Raw genomic sequence first — 17,320 nt, forward strand, 5'->3', positions numbered from 1 at the left:
TTTTTAAACCGTACTTAAAAAAAATAAAAAAAAATAAAAAAATTAGGAAAATAATAAATCTCTTTTTTGTTGTTATTTTGACAAAGTACATACTAATATTTAAAATATAAGTGTATGTGCATACACAATTTACGGTTTGTAAAGCAAATACTGTGTTTCTTAAGAAATTTTTGCCAACGCAATTTCTTTTGCCTAATAAATATTACACGTGAAATTCTCAAAAGAAATATGTGTATATATGTATGTGTGTATGCATGAAAAATTGGCGAAAAAATTATGGCGCTAAGTACACAAGCAAGTGTAATGAGACATAAGTAGTTAACATGAATGGCATATAGGCATATACGTACATATGTATAACATATATATATAAAATATATATGTATATATGCATGTATGTACTTAAATTTATAGCATTTACAGACCGTATACTAAAGCTTTTCATGCACATTTTATATTTTACGGTCAGCTGCAATTCCCATTAAGCAAAATATTCACACACATATATATACATATATGTATATGCGAAATGGATTTATAGTAAAAATTATGGGAATTTGTGATTATGCATATTGTGATCATGCATGTGTTCATAATAAAATGCGCAACAGGGATATTTTTAAATTTGGCCACTAAAGCTTTCACGAAATTTCTTTATTATAAAGATCAAAATACGAAGGAAACTATTCGGATAATGGCTACATAATTTTCTACAAAATACGAACGTATATACATATAATACAATATTAATAACCATCACATCAATGCCGTATCACTCATGTGCCAGTTGAGTATCGTTGAAAAATTAAATATCGTTGCCTTCTCAAATGGATTGGATGGATTGAAATAAGTCCGGCATAGTGACGTTTTTTATCCTCAGACCACAATGAAAGCAAAGGATGTGTGTGAATTTGTATCACTGATCGATACTAATTGACACTGATGCTGAACTGAGACGACACGGATGTGTGTGAAAAAGAGAGGGCATAAAACTGTCGGCTACTCCACTCACACACATCATGGCAAGTATGTATGTATGCAGTATAATTGCATACAGCATACGTTGCATACAGCATACATACGTACATGTCGTTCCCACGACAGTCGGTTCTACGTAACCGGAACGACCCGGATTTATATCCGGCCAAGGACTGTCACTTCAGCAGCATTCCTCGTATACGCTCAAGGAATTTTTATGCTGCTACAACAACAAAACATATGTATGTATGCCAAGGACTGTCGCGCTTTTTCGGCAGTGGGCTTAGGCACCCTGGTTTGAGGGATCACTTTTTTTAAAACGTAAGCAAATATTTTGCTATTATAATGGCCTTGATAAAGAACCTAAGTAAATATTTGAAAACTGATATCAAAATTCATGGAGGTTACATTAGGTTAATAACGTGTTCGCTCAAACACAGAAGTCATATAGAGGATTTTGAATCTTATGTGTAATGAATTCTTTCGCATGGAAGAACGCAGAGCCAAAACAGCTGAGTCAATGCAAATTAAAGTAAATGTTTAAAAAGTAAACCCTAATGATGCTTTTGCAAAATATATCAACCTGAAAAGGACTATTTATTAATTGGAAAACTAAATTATTACATAAAAAAATGGAGACCTGAAATAAACAAAATATAAATTTCTTTATTTTTTAAATTTTTCTATGTAGGAATGCAAAGTTATCAAAATTAGATATAAATTAAAGGCAAAGAGGCCGGTGATCTGCAGAGGCAATTAGCATTGAAATTAACTATGCGGCTTAATTACCTCCTGTAAGTGCCAAGATCTACTCAGATTTCTTCGGAGGTCGAGTAGATTTAAAGAAAATTAAAAAGGGAACCCGAGTGCAGTACTTAATTGTGTCTGGGTGCTGTACTTGCTAGTCTGTCCCGACAAAAAAAACATACCTATGATATTCAAAATCTACTTAAACGAATTTCGCAAGAAAGGTCGGAATATCATTATTTAACTACATATTATGCACCATGAATGTAATTTTTTTTTAATTTTCAGGCTAGTTTCTAATTTCGGAACTCAGGAAATGCCATTTTAAGATCCCGAAAATTGTCTAGTACTCGTATTGCACTCATACAGGGATTGAGTATGTACAGCCAACGAATGGAAGGCTTGAATAAATAAAGGGTGATCAGATTGGAGGTACTTTTCCAATAGGGCTTTTTACAGATCACTCATGACTATTGTCAAACTAAAAACATAATTTTTTTCAGTACTCATTGACATTTCATCATGGAAAGACTTACGCCTCAATAACGTTCAATCGTACATTTGTATTACGAAAATCGACGCTCAGGCCAAATTGTGGTGCTCAGCGATGAAGCCCATTATTATCGGTAGCTTAATAGCTAAGTCAATAAGCAAAATTGCCGTATTTGAGCTGAAGAGCACCTCGAAGCGTTTGGTGTGACCTATGGACTGGAGGAATCATCGGCCTACATTTCTTCAAAGAAGAGTCCCATGATATCCACAACATTTGGTTCCAAAAAGACGCTGCTACATGCCATACAGCCCGTGAAAGAATGGATTTACTGTGTCGTCGTTTCAATGATCAATTCATCTCTCGTCTCGGACCAGTGGGTTTGTCACCAACATCGTGTGATATCACACCTTTGAACTTTTATTTGTGGGTGTATGTAAAATCTACATGATTTTCGGATAAACCAGCTTCGATTGAGGCATTGGAAGCCAACATTACTAAAGTTATTCACCGAAGTCCTGCAGCGAGTCATTGTCAACGAGTAAAAATTGATGTTTACGGATGGTCGATTTAAAGCGCAGTTGCGGTCAATATTGTAAGGAATTACATTTAAAAAATAAATGGCTATACACAAAAATAATTTCCCAATCAATTTGAATTTTTGTTGTTTATTTTAATTTAAAATCCGATATCACTAAATTGATCACCCTTTACATATATTACATATTAGAGAAGCGTTCAATTTTGTTTTTGTTTTTCGTCAACTTCTTCAGTTTTTCACGGTAAAACCAGACCCCTTTCGCAATATGAATTATTAAACAAATTACATAAAAATGCAAAAAGATTTACGGAAAATAAAAGTTCTAGGTACATATATACTTTTTAACCTTCAAATGTATGTGCAAAAACATTACAGCAAAATAATGTAAAAACACATTAAATATGTACATATACTCATATATGTATTCATATAAAATACATAAGTAATCACACTATCATTTGCTCAATAAATCATTGAATAATATTTGGTTTATTACTATCATTAGAATATTGTTAGATAAGATTAAAAAAATATGAATCACGGTCATCAATACGATGACGTCATAATGCTATTCAATTCATACAAGTATATACATATAAACCTAGTATATACATAGATAATATTCACAATATTCATACAAACATCCACACGAGGTGTGGCTACTAAATAACGACACTGACGCAGACACAGAAGAAAGACATACGCGTTAAACGCCAGCGGCAGTCAGCTGTTTAGCAAGAACACTCACTTCTCTTTCGAATCCACTACCACTCACTTCTATAAACAAATCAGTATATTCATTACATTCCAGCTCTTTTTTCGCCGGAAAAATGGTAAATGTAACAATGAAAGAAATAATTGTTGTGAAAGTTCAGGACATTTGTCACGGGTTGTAAACGTCAAAAACGAATGAAAATATCAAAAAAAAAGTCGGTTCAGAGAATACTAAGTATTAATCAACATTTGAACCGTCATGTCCTTGCTGAACAAAGCGGAAGTTGAAAAAAGCGACTCGAATTGTTGAAGAATAAGCTACGAGTTCTCCACCAAGACAATGCGCAGGCTCATTCCACATTGTCTGTTAAGAGGTTTCTAGCCAAGCAAAGCATGCCAGTTAGTCTTAGACCATGCTACTTTTTCCACGGAGCTTATGGCTCCAAGCTTTTGCTTCCCAAGGTGAGTGAAATTCGTATTAGAAGGACCAAGATTTAAGTAACTGCGAAAGAGGAAGTGACATGCATCCTGAAGAAGGTATCAGCATTGTTTCACACTTGCAGCACTTTTCATGGAAGACTTGCATGTAACGTTCTGGGGATAGAGATGGGTGTATATTTAACGTGAAAATAAATGTGTCGTGCGCGAATGGACAAAAACGTTCCAGCCCGAAAATAATTCTTTTCAGAACCTGCTGGTGGCAACAGAAAATGAGGAAAGGCCTCCTTTGCCGTTGAACTAATTCAAAATCGCTTGGGCGGTTAGCGCGCTAATCAAGAAGAAGAACAATTAGTAAATATGCATAAATGTATGTAATCAAAACACAATTTTTTGCAGCGTTAGTATCTTTATTTAATAGCCTTACCGCGTTTGTTCATATGTGAGATTATAGAAAAGTATAGGAGAGAATATAGTTAACACCTTCGCACACCCTGTGCTGAGTGTAAGTTTAATTTTCACACCTACGCGAATTTTCAAATTCAAATTAGTGCGCATTAAGTCAGTCGTCACTCATTTATGCCCTATAAGTAACGCTCTTTCGCGAAAGTCGCATCCATTAGCATTGTCATACATATGCAAATTAAAGTTGCAATCGCGGTTGTCGTATTTGACAAATTTTTGGTTTAATATAATCGTACATTTACATATTTAAACTGCGCATGCAAAATATATGTATAAGGGGTATTCATTTCAACGCTTAAATGCCTCGTAAGCCACGTAAGCGTCGTAACCTTAAGAACTCGTAAAATAGCTGTCAAAATTGATACAAGAAGTGGTTTACAAAAATTGCGTGCGAAGACAGAAAGCAAACCTGCCTACTGGAATAACCGAAATATTATACAATATTTCCCGAGTTGCGTGCATGTAACAGTTTAGAACTTTAAATTTAAGTGCTTCGCAAATTTAAACGTTTCGATGAATACCCCTAATATTATTCGCAAAAATTTCTATTATTTTCAGAACGCATTAAAATAACTTTTTTGTCTACAGATAAGTACTTATGTACGAGTTGTACGAGTATGTAAAATACTAGGCAAATTAGAATTCACAGCCCTTGTGTCTAACTGGCCAGAATTGCAAGAGTCAACAACTAAATACTACAACCCTATATTTTTCAAGGTCCGTATACATTGATCGATTAGGGTTTGAGACACACATTTGTGTGCCACATACACAACTGTGAGCAAGTCAAACACTTACGTCATAAGGTGGGGTCGTAGTTCTACGACCAAAAGTTTATCTACATCTCTATTCCTTCAAAAACACAAACTGATATGTGCATTCATACATATGCACATTATATAGGTACACTTATTCTATTTGCGTTTTTGCTCGTCATCCTACAGGTATATACATATGTAAGTATGCATATTGTCATACAAAAACGGCTCAAATGCATGTGTATGTATATATGCATATTTAAGTAGTAGAGCAATGTGTACAGTCTTCTGCAGTAAATTTAAGGTCACCTGAGTTGAAGTCAAAAATACTAAATTTAGTAAAATAAAATTTGTGTGTACTTTCAGCTTTTTCAAATAAGTATTCAATTGTGAAGTATACTACCATGAGAAACCAGAATCAGTAATTTATTTATGTCTTTCTCACGCACCGCTGACTTAACGTGATACGAGTACCATTGCATAGCTGATGCAAAAACAAATTTTAAAACTTGTATGGCCAATAAAAATGTATGCATTGCTTGGAGATTGGACGAAAGTATATTTCAGCTGGTACATATGATTGTCGTTGGTGTTGTTGTAATAGCATAAAACATACATTTTTGGGGAATGTTGCTGAAGTGACAGATTCTAGACCGAAGTTAAATCAGGTGGTCTACGCTATAATGCGATGCGAAAGGAAATTTAGTCCATTGTATAGCAATATCGCTTTTAATTATAGATATATCTTTTATAGAAAAAAAGTTTAAAAAAGTTAATCACATAGTCAACGTTCTATTTGAATTTAGACCACAAATTGTTTTTGTAATATAATTTTCTTTCGCATAACGAATGCTATTCGCTTCTCATTACTGAGCCTACATTTGACTGTTACTGTTACTGTTGCTGCTCGAAATTCTGTTAATATTTCATGCAATTTAGTCATTTCCATTCCCCAGGGAATTTAATCGTGTTTATGAACAAAATAACTGTAAAATAAAGGAAAAATTATCATACTGACACTAATTCAAAAATATTTCCTTAAACTTTTGCTCTGTGCTAAAATCGTCAAGTATCGATTATTTTAAATTCGAGAATACATATAACATTTGCAAGCGTTACGATCTTTTTCAGTAAGTGAAGTAGTATTGCAATTTCAATTCCAAATTCGAGTAAGCCTTAAACGTTTGCCCATAACTGTATTTGTCAAAGTATCAACCCATGTACGGCTGCATTGCGTGGGTAAAATATAAATCTTCACTCTATTTGGAAATCAATACAGAAAAACGGAAATATCAAATCAGTAATCCTAAAAAATGTATGTAATAATTTTATAGCAAATCGAACTTGTCAGAGGTATCTGCCTGAATATAAGTCTACTAAAAAAGTACAATTTGTGATTTGTTAAATACTTTATGTTTTTTGAGCAGATAAATATACTTGTATAAGTGTAGGAATTTAAATTTATTAACTTATTATACATATATATTTCATATTTGACCCTTGTGAACTAGACAGCTGCAGTATACAAACAGACAAGCAATGGAGCATGCAAAGGTCAGAGTAAAGATTTCCATCACTCAAAATCAAAGTTTTTTGTTAGTAAAACAGTTATTTAAAAACAAAATTGTATGAATAATTTTGCACCACTTTGTACTTGAATTTTTTACCAGTGTCCATAGAAAAAAAACAAATTTCAAAGCCAAACTTTATGCTTCTACTTACTTCCACTATAAATGTCGGCTTTCACGAAAAAATAAAGCCATTTTTTAAAAACATTATGAAGCATAGGCTTCGAAAAGTAGTTGCTTGAACTCAAATACAGGGGAAAATTTCATCAATATATTCGATTAAAAACGAATTTATAAAAACATAACTGTAACTATTCATAGCCTTAAAGTTTCAAAAACAAATATTTGTTTTGTTAAACTAAATTTATTATTTGTGTTTGGTTTAAAAATAAAAAAACTTTAAATAAGCTAAAGATCAATTCACTGATTGTTTATTTATCAATGTTTTATAGAAAGATGAGATAGCATTAATTTATTTAAGTGAACTACGCGACCTTTCTATGACGTCAGCTCACACGGAAAAAGCTAGCAATTTGTTTTTGTCGTGATTTATTCGCAGTTCGCAAAAATTAAGAATTTTTTTGTCCTAATTTGGTAGTCCAATTTACAACTGGACACTTCATTTCAATAGTTATGAAAAATCGGCAATTTACTTATAAATTAATCAACTAGCTTTTAATAAATTCATTTCTCAGCACTTCTTCGAAGCACAGAACTTTTTTTCAAATGCTTAGGTTGGCCAGGAGAAACTCTAACATTAAGCTTTAGAAATCTTAAACACTTCAAAGAAGTGTAAATCGCGTAACTGTACATGGGTTTTTGGACAGCGAATTAGAAGTTAAAAAAGTAGTTTTATTTTTTACAAAGTCTCCCAATCAAAGAGCGTAATCGATTGTTTTTGGATTTGCTAGATATTCATTTTTTCTGGCATATTTATTATTTAATTTGTAACTGTAATTTCGCCGCTATTCTCTGCGAATTATTAATTTCAAATACAAATGAAGGAGTGCAAATTCATAACATTGACTTCATTCCCAAATTTTGCCTGTCTGTTCAATCTTATGCAAACGCGCCACTTTCTCAATAAAAATTGTCCAAGGCTTTAAATGTGCTCGTATTTTCGGTTGGTTTTGTGAGCAACATAAAGTACTGCTATTTTGTCATAGTAAATAGTAAATTACACGGTCGAGTAAAGTATTTACTACAACACATATAGAATTCTGTGTTGGTCCATTCTGTTTTTGAGTAACTTTTTTGTTAAATGAAAAAATAATTTTGAATGACGTAAATCTTTATTTTGTCGTTAAGCGCTCCATTTCTTCTCTGAATATATAGCTTTCTAGTTCGCAAGGGTCAAATATAATTGGCGTACAACGCCATTTGCATTATAAGTCTGCCGATAAAGTGATTAATTGTGTGCCACCTTGTACAACCTATTGACAAAATACCTTTATATTTGACTACCACGGCAAGCGCATAAACCTCTGACAGTCTTACTACTATTTATACATGGTTAATGGTAGTAAAGGGTTAAGGTATGGGCCTTTAGCACTGCGACCATATTGATCTATTGTGGGTGCTGGTGTTAGTTATGCCTAATTTATGTAAGTGTTTGTTGCAGGTGAAGTGACCCGAGAGGGCGCCTGTGAGAGTGCGAATGCTCTTTTTGTTTAACGTGAGGGCCATATTAGCTCTTTTAGCGTTGAAACTTAAGGTACTTGACCACCTTGGAAAGCTAAAAAGTACAACATATTCAATAATTTTTTTTTTCATGTTCTGTATAATATATTAAAATAAATTTTTTTTTTAATTTTTATTTAGAGCTTATATAATACAAAAAAAAATTGATTTATTAAAATTTCTTTTTTTAACATATATCCAGGAGGCGCCAAAGTCGAGGCCTGAAGAAAATCATGTCTTGCGGCGGACAGTTAATCTTAGAAATGGTAATTCTAAAACAAAAGAGAGAAACAAAATTTTCAAAAGGAAGGTTCCTTGCGTGAGAATTTACCACAAACTGACACAAAAAAAAAATAATAAAAAAATGGCGGATGTTTGAAAAAAAGTTAAGAAAACACCCCTGTTTTTCACAATGTTATGCTTAAAAAGCAATACTTTATTAACTTTTTTTTTGCAAAATGTGGTAAATTGGCATACAAAACATCTTAACAAATAAAACAAGACCAAAATCATTAAAATCGGCTAAGCAGTTTCGGAGATAAAGTGTCCGCCATTCGAAAAAAAGTAATTTCTGGAAAAACGCGTTTAAAGTTAAAACTTGCTATTTTCTTTCAGCTGAGTCAGCAAGTAATGAGTGCAGGATGCGCCTGCACATTTTCACTGATTTCACTTTGTTAGAATTCGAATTTAAAAAAACAGTTTCAGGTGATGATTTTTAAAAGTATAAGGATTGAAAAAATGTAAAAAAAAAAATTTAATTTTTTGAAACTTATAAGGTGGTCAAGTACCTTAAGAACTTTTTGGAGTGTCTAAGACCCTCTACATTGTTCCAATGCTGATTTATTAGAGTTTTGGCTCAGTATTTTACCTTTTGTTTTAGGCTGTTTTTGTTAAATCCAAACATGGGACTAGGTCCGATGAAATTTACACCTGACCCTTTTTTGGCTTGAAAGTCTGCCTTTTCGTTACCGTCATATCCCTCATGTCCTGGTACCCAAATTAATGAATCATTGATTTTGGATGCCAGGTTATTGAGTGCCTTGTGGCATTCTAAGTGAGTTTTTGAGTTGCAGGTATAGCTATCTAAAGCTTTTAGAACGGATTGGCTGTCCGAGTGTATTCTAATCTTTACTCTCTTGTGGTTTCTACGTTGCATGCTTCCATTATTGCGTATAATTCCGCTAGGAAGATGGTGGTGTCCCTGGTGAGAGTGAATGATTTGTGGATTCTGGGCCCCACTACTCCTTCTCCTACACCATAAAGTGTTTTTGATCCATCAGTGTACCATTTTTGTGAATCATCATTCATCCATTTTGGGTTTGTTTTCCACTCGTTCCTCTCAAGAAAGGTAACTGTGTATCCTTTTGTGAAACAGCCCAACCCTCAATGTGGTCTGAAACTTGAGCCATGCTTATGGTTTTTTTGACTTTATTTAGGATACTTAGGTGACCGGTGAGGTTGCCTACTTTGAAATTTTCTTTCATGTGTAGCATGAGTGCTTGCGTAGCTGCTTCCTTTTGGAGTGATATATGAAGTGGTGGGAGATTATGGAGTGCTTCCATGCCAGCTGTTGGGGTAGTTCTCATAGCCCCTGTGATGCATAGACAAGCAAGCCTCTGTACTTTTCCCATTTTGGTTACCGCTGTTTTTTGAATAGATTTTCTCCACCATACAGTATGATTGGTCTAATCATTTGGGTGTATCCAGAGGGCCATACTAGGGCTGAGGCCCCAGAATCTCCCTAGTAATTGTTTGGTTGTCCACAAAGATTTCGTGGCTTTTTTTATTATATTATTTATATTTATTTATTATTCAACAAACGCCAATCGGCAACTTACAAATAAAAAAGAGAGTACAGAATAAGAATTTATAGATTTACATATAATTTACATATATGTAAAATATATTCTTCACGACATAATTGATGTTCTTAAGTATTGCGTGCACAGCTTATTCCAAAAACGAAAAATTAAGACAATCTCAATTAATTTCGAAAGCGTCTCTAGATTCTGGCACTGCTATGGAGTCGTCAATAAATATTAAATCTATTACAATACAATGCGTAGACATCAACCTGGAGCATTGAAAAGGTTATATCTCCAGCTATTTCCGCTATTATCACGCAAACAGTTCCTCAGTTTCTTTATGTTCATTCATTTACCTAACCCTGGGGCATGTTTTAAAATGAACAAACACTTATTACTAAGTTTACATAAATAAGACAATAGAAACCCTACCCTAGAAAGAAAAACGACAGGTAATCAGTTATAATATATAGTTATAGCAAGTTTACATATGTCTGTCCATACATATATTTGTATTTGAATATATAAATGTAACAGAAAAAGAAAATACATACATATGTGTGTGTATATGGTTGCTTGGTTATCTAGCAGTGGTGCATGTGCATTAATAAACTTTAGCTTTGGCTAAGCAACAGTGCACGCTTTTAAATTTTTCTTATTTTCGAACAAATTTTGGTTTGCTAAAATGCTTCTAAATATATTTTACTGTTAAAGTATTTAATAAGGTAATTGTGTAGAATATTTTACCAACGAAAACCCTCCTTGCCGTTCAGCACAAGAAAACTATTGTAATTTAAGCTAAATTCATTGCAAGCCTCGCAAAAGTCTGTTAACATTCATAACAGCAATGATTGCTCTAACCAATAACATTTGGTGCAGTACTTTCTTAATGTTAATGTACATTTATGTGCAATGTATTTTTAGAACATACGCAAATGCAAGAGAAATGAAAAAGGCAAAAAGAAGACTAAATGTATACATACATACATACCTACATTAGGCTGAATGCTTTTCTACCACGTCGGCTCTGTAGGTGGTTATACAACGTGCGAGAAATAGTAACAAATGAGACATTGTTTACATACACTTGTAATTGCAAGTCCCGAGTTTTGTGTTTGTTTAAGTTATGACTGATGTCAATGCCAACGTAGCATCAAACATTTGGTAGGTAATGCGATTGTGGTTATGTAGCTACTTTCACAATTTCGATGCTTAAATTATTTTCAATATTTTATACATATGTATATACATACACAAGGTGGGGCAAAATTAAAATTTAGAATTTTTGCAAATGGCGTCGCACGTCAATCATATTTGACATTTGAACTAGACTAGAAAGCTGCAGTATACAAACAGACAAACAGTGGAGCGCGTAAAGGTCACAATAAAGATTTCTATCACTCAAAATAACTTTGTATTGTATATAATACAAAAAGTTATTCAAGTTGTAATATAATAAAACAAAAAGTTATTCAACAACAAAATTGGAGGTTTGATTTTACGCCACCGATGCTGATTATTACATAAGAATGTATGCACAACTTTTGATTGTTTTATAACTAAATACCAAAAATAATTATAAATAATACATCTCTAAAACTGCCACCCACCGATTCGGTTCAACTGTGCATATTTACTTTTTGATATTCGTTGACGTCAAATACTTCCATCGACTTCTTCGTCATTCAAGATACTTAATAAAATACGCTTTTCTTTAAAATAATTGTTGTTTAAAGGTTAGAAGAATAATTCAAAAAAGAATTAGTCAAAAACGAGTTCTACTGTTAAATACCCATACACTGTACTCGTCCCACTTTTTAAAACATTTTTGGGCCAAATGACACAAAATAGAGAGAAAAAAATAAATAAAAATAACAAATGCACACAATATAAACTCAATACGTACATATGTATATACATATGTGTATGTGTATTAGTGCGTTTATGTGCAGTTCATACATACATACATATCCTAATGTGGCTCTCAGTGCGCCAAACGAAAGTGATACATCACAAGAATGAAAGAGAAGTGTTTCATCACCATAATGCATATGCTCGTAAACATACAAATTTACTGGTATCCTGCAGAAAAAATGTAAGCGAAGTTATCTAAGACCCCTATGAACTGGTTCTAATTTATCTAATAAAAGTATATTTCAGAACTAAACATGAAGAGCTCATCAAAGATAAAAATGCATTATTTAAAAACTGCTACATTCATACGCACATATGAAGAGTAATGGTAAAGTAGATTCAATTATACATTTTAATGAGCCTTTATAAGCAAAAGATACGTTTTAGATGTGATTTTATGTTGATAAAAACTTTAAAGTATTTGAATCTGAAGCTGAATTAAATTTTACGAAGATCTTAGCGAACGTTTTCCGAAATAAAATTTAATATAATAATTTCTGTGAACACAATTTATTTTAAACTTCAAAGACTACTTCCAAACAGAGTGTTAAAAAAATGCTGAAACAATGTACAAAATGTTTACGGACCACGACAGAGATATTTAAAGTAATAGCATTTCGAGTTCAGACTGGCGATTTGTTTCACAACATTCAAAATTCACATGCGCTTGGTTTGCCTCTCAAGAGACCTCCTTTTCATACACTTAGAGAATATATGATATTTTGTCGTTTGATATCCTCTAGAAAAATTCTGGTAGGTAATTTCACCACACTAAAAATCAATTAAAATTAATTTGAAGCAATTATACTTTGGTATCCACTAAATGTTTTCCCAACATGTTTCGTGGTTTTCATAGTTTGCTGTCTTTGCTTGCTTTTAACTTATGTTTTAGTACAAAATATGTATTTGTAAACTAGTATGGACTCTTCGTGTAGAAAAAATTAAAAAGAATGTATGTATTTTCTTTACGTACTTCTAAAATGGACAATCTAAGGATCTAGCTTTCAATGAAAACCAATAATTCAATTAAATCATAAAACGTGGAGAGAACTACCTCAGAATCATGAAAAATACTATATATATATTTGTGCGAAAAGGAATGAGCAACCTAATTGAAGGAGTTAGATGTACTTCGATATTTTAGCTTAACAACTCCAGGCCAAATATCCACAGCACACGACATAGAACATAAAGTCATGGCTTTAATATAATATAATATTTTGAAATAGATAAACACATTATCATAGTCTCTGCGTATAAATCTGCCAGCAAATATTGGGGAAAACATTAATTCGAGAAAGCATAATGCACAATAAGTTAGGGTATCTATGAACTCTACGGAGCAGTGTTTAAAGCGATGTCGTGAACGTCAAATGGAATAAATCGAATGTCACCATTAATAACTGCATGGACCGTACTTTGGCTCCGACCCCATGTGTTCTCCCATCACTTCTTTTGAGAGAAATATTACGAATTTTTCAATGAAATTCACAGGAGATGTTCACTTCGTGCTTATTTTGCTAAAACTAGCACCAACACTATTCTGTTAATAATAGTTTTTAAGTTATTTGTTGATAAAGTTTGTCTTTTATCTTCACCAAATTTTGATAGAATAAGTGCATTTATCACATTTATTTTAATAAATATTGAAACTATATTAACATACACATACGTTTTTAACTCTTTTTATTTATTTATACCACAAATTAACCATTTATATTGCATTTTTAAGTTGCTAACTCCAAATATGCCAGCTAAATTTACAATAACTGAAAAGCATGACTGAATGGAGTGCTGCCAGAAGCAAAAAATAAAAAAAATAATAGAATGCCATTGAAAACGAAGCAACATAGGAACATAACTTCCACACACTCTTTTTTGTTAGAATAATGAGGGAATGGGGGTTTACAACCTCTAAGGTGTATATATCGAGTTCATAAATATATATAAATACAATATCGATGTGATTTTCGAAATACAGTTCAGCTTCACGTAAAATTCCCACGCGAAAAGGAGTACTACGCAAAAATACTGTGGATTGCCTGGCCGGAGTTGGACTGATGAGGGTTATTTTTTTGAAGCGCGGCCGAAGGCCGCCCACGCGAAAAAGAGTTCTACGCAAAAATACTGTGGATTGCGTAGCCGGAGTTGGACTGATGAGGGTTATTTTTTTGAAGTGCGGCCGAAGGCCGCCTACGCAGAAGAAAGTTTTACGCAAAAATACTGTGGACAGCATAGACGATTTTTTGTTCCAAATTTTCGGCTGCGGCGCTTTTTTTTCTTTTTTTTTTAAATATATATATGTATATATATATACCATATATTCATAATATAGTGAAAATTTGGAATAAAAAATCGCGCGATTTTTTATTCCAAATTTTCGCCTGCGGCGCTTTTTTTTTCTTTTTTTTTTAAATATATATATGTATATATATATATCATATATTCATAATATAGTGAAAATTTGGAATTAAAAATCGCGCGATTTTTTATTCCAAATTTTCGCCTGCGGCGCTTTTTTTTTTTTTTTTTTAAATATATATATGTATAATATAGTGAAAATTTGGAATTAAAAATCGCGCGATTTTTTATTCCAAATTTTCGCCTGCGGCGCTTTTTTTTCTTTTTTTTTAAATATATATATGTATATATATATATCATATATTCATAATATAGTGAAAATTTGGAATTAAAAATATATATATCATATATATAATATATATCATATATTCAAAATGCATACAATCAAACATACTTTACTGAAAATCAAGCATTAATATATATATGTATATAAATATATACATATATCCATAAATATACCTATATATATATATATATATATATATATGAATAGACGTATATAATATAGAAATAATTTGTAAAATTTTGTATTTCTATTCATTTATTATCTTCTAAAATTGTTTATTTATACGATGTCTGGCAGCACTTCGGCTGGTTGTAGTAACCAAAGTAGGAGGATTCTTGGTCAATTTTACAATTTTTAAACTCAAATAACTTAAAAACTATAAGCCTCCGGTAGGTTCTGTTTTCAGTTTTAAGATGGGGATACACCCCTCTACCCCCCCTTATACCCCTTTTTTTAAAAGGGGCGGGAGAACAAATGGGGATTTCCCCCGTACTTTTATAATTCTTTATAATTCTCCATGCAAAAACAATTTTCCATATAAAATTTGAGCTCTATTTAATTTTATTGCATGTTTTTTATATGCACAAATCCGATTCATTTTTCTGCTGGGAATGCATACATTAATGTCGAGGAGCACAAGTGAGTTACACTGTTCATATGTCTCTCCTGTTAACGTCAAAATAGGCAACAAAACGCTATCGCGGTTAAGAAGTAGCACAATGCAAACCATATATAAAGCAGCTTTAGTTTATTGGCCGAATTAAATTTAAGGCTTTTGTTAAGAAATTCAATTAATTTATTTTCACAAAAATTAAAACATTTTTCTCACAGATAATACAAGGAGTGCAAAAGTCCAATATCTCAATGCTATAGTAAAGATGCTACTTACATACATACATACAAATATGTATTGTGAATTGTCATTTTCGTAAAGGCGACTCGTTTGTCGCCGATTTACATAATAATGCATTCAACTTACATTTGCTTAGCTCCTTTCTCACAGTTCTCACAGCCAAATACGAGTATGTATTTATTTTCCTATTATTTCTTGGCGGTTTACTTTTCAATTTTAGTAAATTTATTATAAAAGGCAAATATCATAATCCACTTTTCACTTTCTTAACTTCCGCTGACTTTTAAATTCTAAGTGCAAGGGTGCAAATTGAGCGCTCTTTCTTCTTTTGCTTTAAAGAAAACAATAGATATTCAGATTTTTGCAGCACATAAAACCGTTTCAGATGCAGGAAGTTAAATAATTATTATATAATAATAAGAACTACAAAAATGGAAACGAAAAAGGATTTTGCGGTTTTGCAATCAGTAAAATTTAGAAAACGCGGAGAATGTGCTATTAAAAGTGATCCAACACACATTTAATTCTCTTCAAAATTTGCCACCAACTGAGTGTGCCGGGCCAGCACATGTCGCTTAAATACGCGCTAGCAAGCGAACAGTATGCACATGGGAAGCGCACAGTCTGCTCTGTAGCTTAGCATAGTACTTCACGTGAAGATTTGCCACGCATATTCATATGTATTTACTGGTGCCAAGAACATTGAATGTAGTCTCCCACCGTGGCAGAAAATTCTCAGACTCTCTCTCTCTCTCTCTCGCCTCGCTATAGTATTCGTGAAACTTTTTTAAATTCCTTGCTCTATACTTTCCAATTTTTTGAATAAAGAGACATGATTGTTGGAATCTCCCGGCAACATGTGGCCATAACAAGAGTTGAAATATGTAAGTATATAGTACATAAGCCCACAATTTGGTGGCGGAAAAAAATCCAACCGTTTCAGCTAAATATGTATGTATGTAGGTATATATGTACATACTTGCCCTTCATCAAGTACATACACGAATTGAATTAAATTTCAAGTTATATTTTGCACCATACAGAGAGCATTGCAACAAAAAAAATTCAAATTTTCAAAATTGATCTATTCGCTTTTCAATCCATGGGGCAGATCATGTATAAATATCATATATTCTATTGCTTGGTTCTGAGCGGGCACAATCCAAGTCCTCTAAGACATAGCAGCCAAAGTTAACCGCATAATTTTGCCACGGATGGTAAAATCTTGTAAACTATCACTGTTCAATCAATTAATTTATTGAATAGTATAAATATATGTAAATGTTGCCAACCCTGAATATGTTAACAGCTGTGAAAACAAAGATAGATTTATTTATTTACTTACTTAAGTCTTATGTAACAATAGTTCGCCTACAGACAACTCTATGCTTAAACTACGAGAATCACACTTAAATTATTATTCCATAATTTAGAAATATGATATTCTTATAGATTGAATATATGTGATAAAATTCGCAAAAAGCATTTTAGCGCAACTACTTCTAACTTGTTTCAAGATTAGCTTACATTTAGCACTATTGGGTCCATAAAACTCGAGGTCGGAGGGCGAAGTGAACAAATACCTTTGTATACACTCAAGTCTTTTAATGTGAAAACCAAAATATGGTATCCAAATGAATACCGCTTATTCAAGTTTGGATCGAGCTTAGGACGTACAAAAGGCCTTCAGGATATACGGATCACTAAAATCAGAGGCTTTAC

General features: G+C 32.7%; 1 protein-coding gene across 2 annotated transcripts in view; it reads right to left on the reverse strand.

Moving 5' to 3' along the window:
• LOC128859981 (proton-coupled amino acid transporter-like protein pathetic) overlaps positions 1 to 16,211 on the reverse strand; it is a 65,246-nt gene extending 49,035 nt beyond the window's left edge. The window contains exons 1-2 of one of the 2 annotated variants that reach the window (XM_054097171.1): positions 16,117 to 16,211; positions 15,725 to 15,929 (exon numbers count right to left, since the gene is read on the reverse strand). The gene's annotated coding sequence lies outside the window, so the exon portion shown is untranslated. Of the gene's footprint in view, positions 1 to 15,724; positions 15,930 to 16,025 lie in introns of both variants that reach the window. The other variant, XM_054097170.1, reaches the window with a different exon arrangement.
• Positions 16,212 to 17,320: the final 1,109 nt, after the last annotated feature.

This window comes from Anastrepha ludens, chromosome 4 (assembly GCF_028408465.1).
Source record: "Anastrepha ludens isolate Willacy chromosome 4, idAnaLude1.1, whole genome shotgun sequence".
NCBI lineage: Eukaryota > Metazoa > Arthropoda > Insecta > Diptera > Tephritidae > Anastrepha > Anastrepha ludens.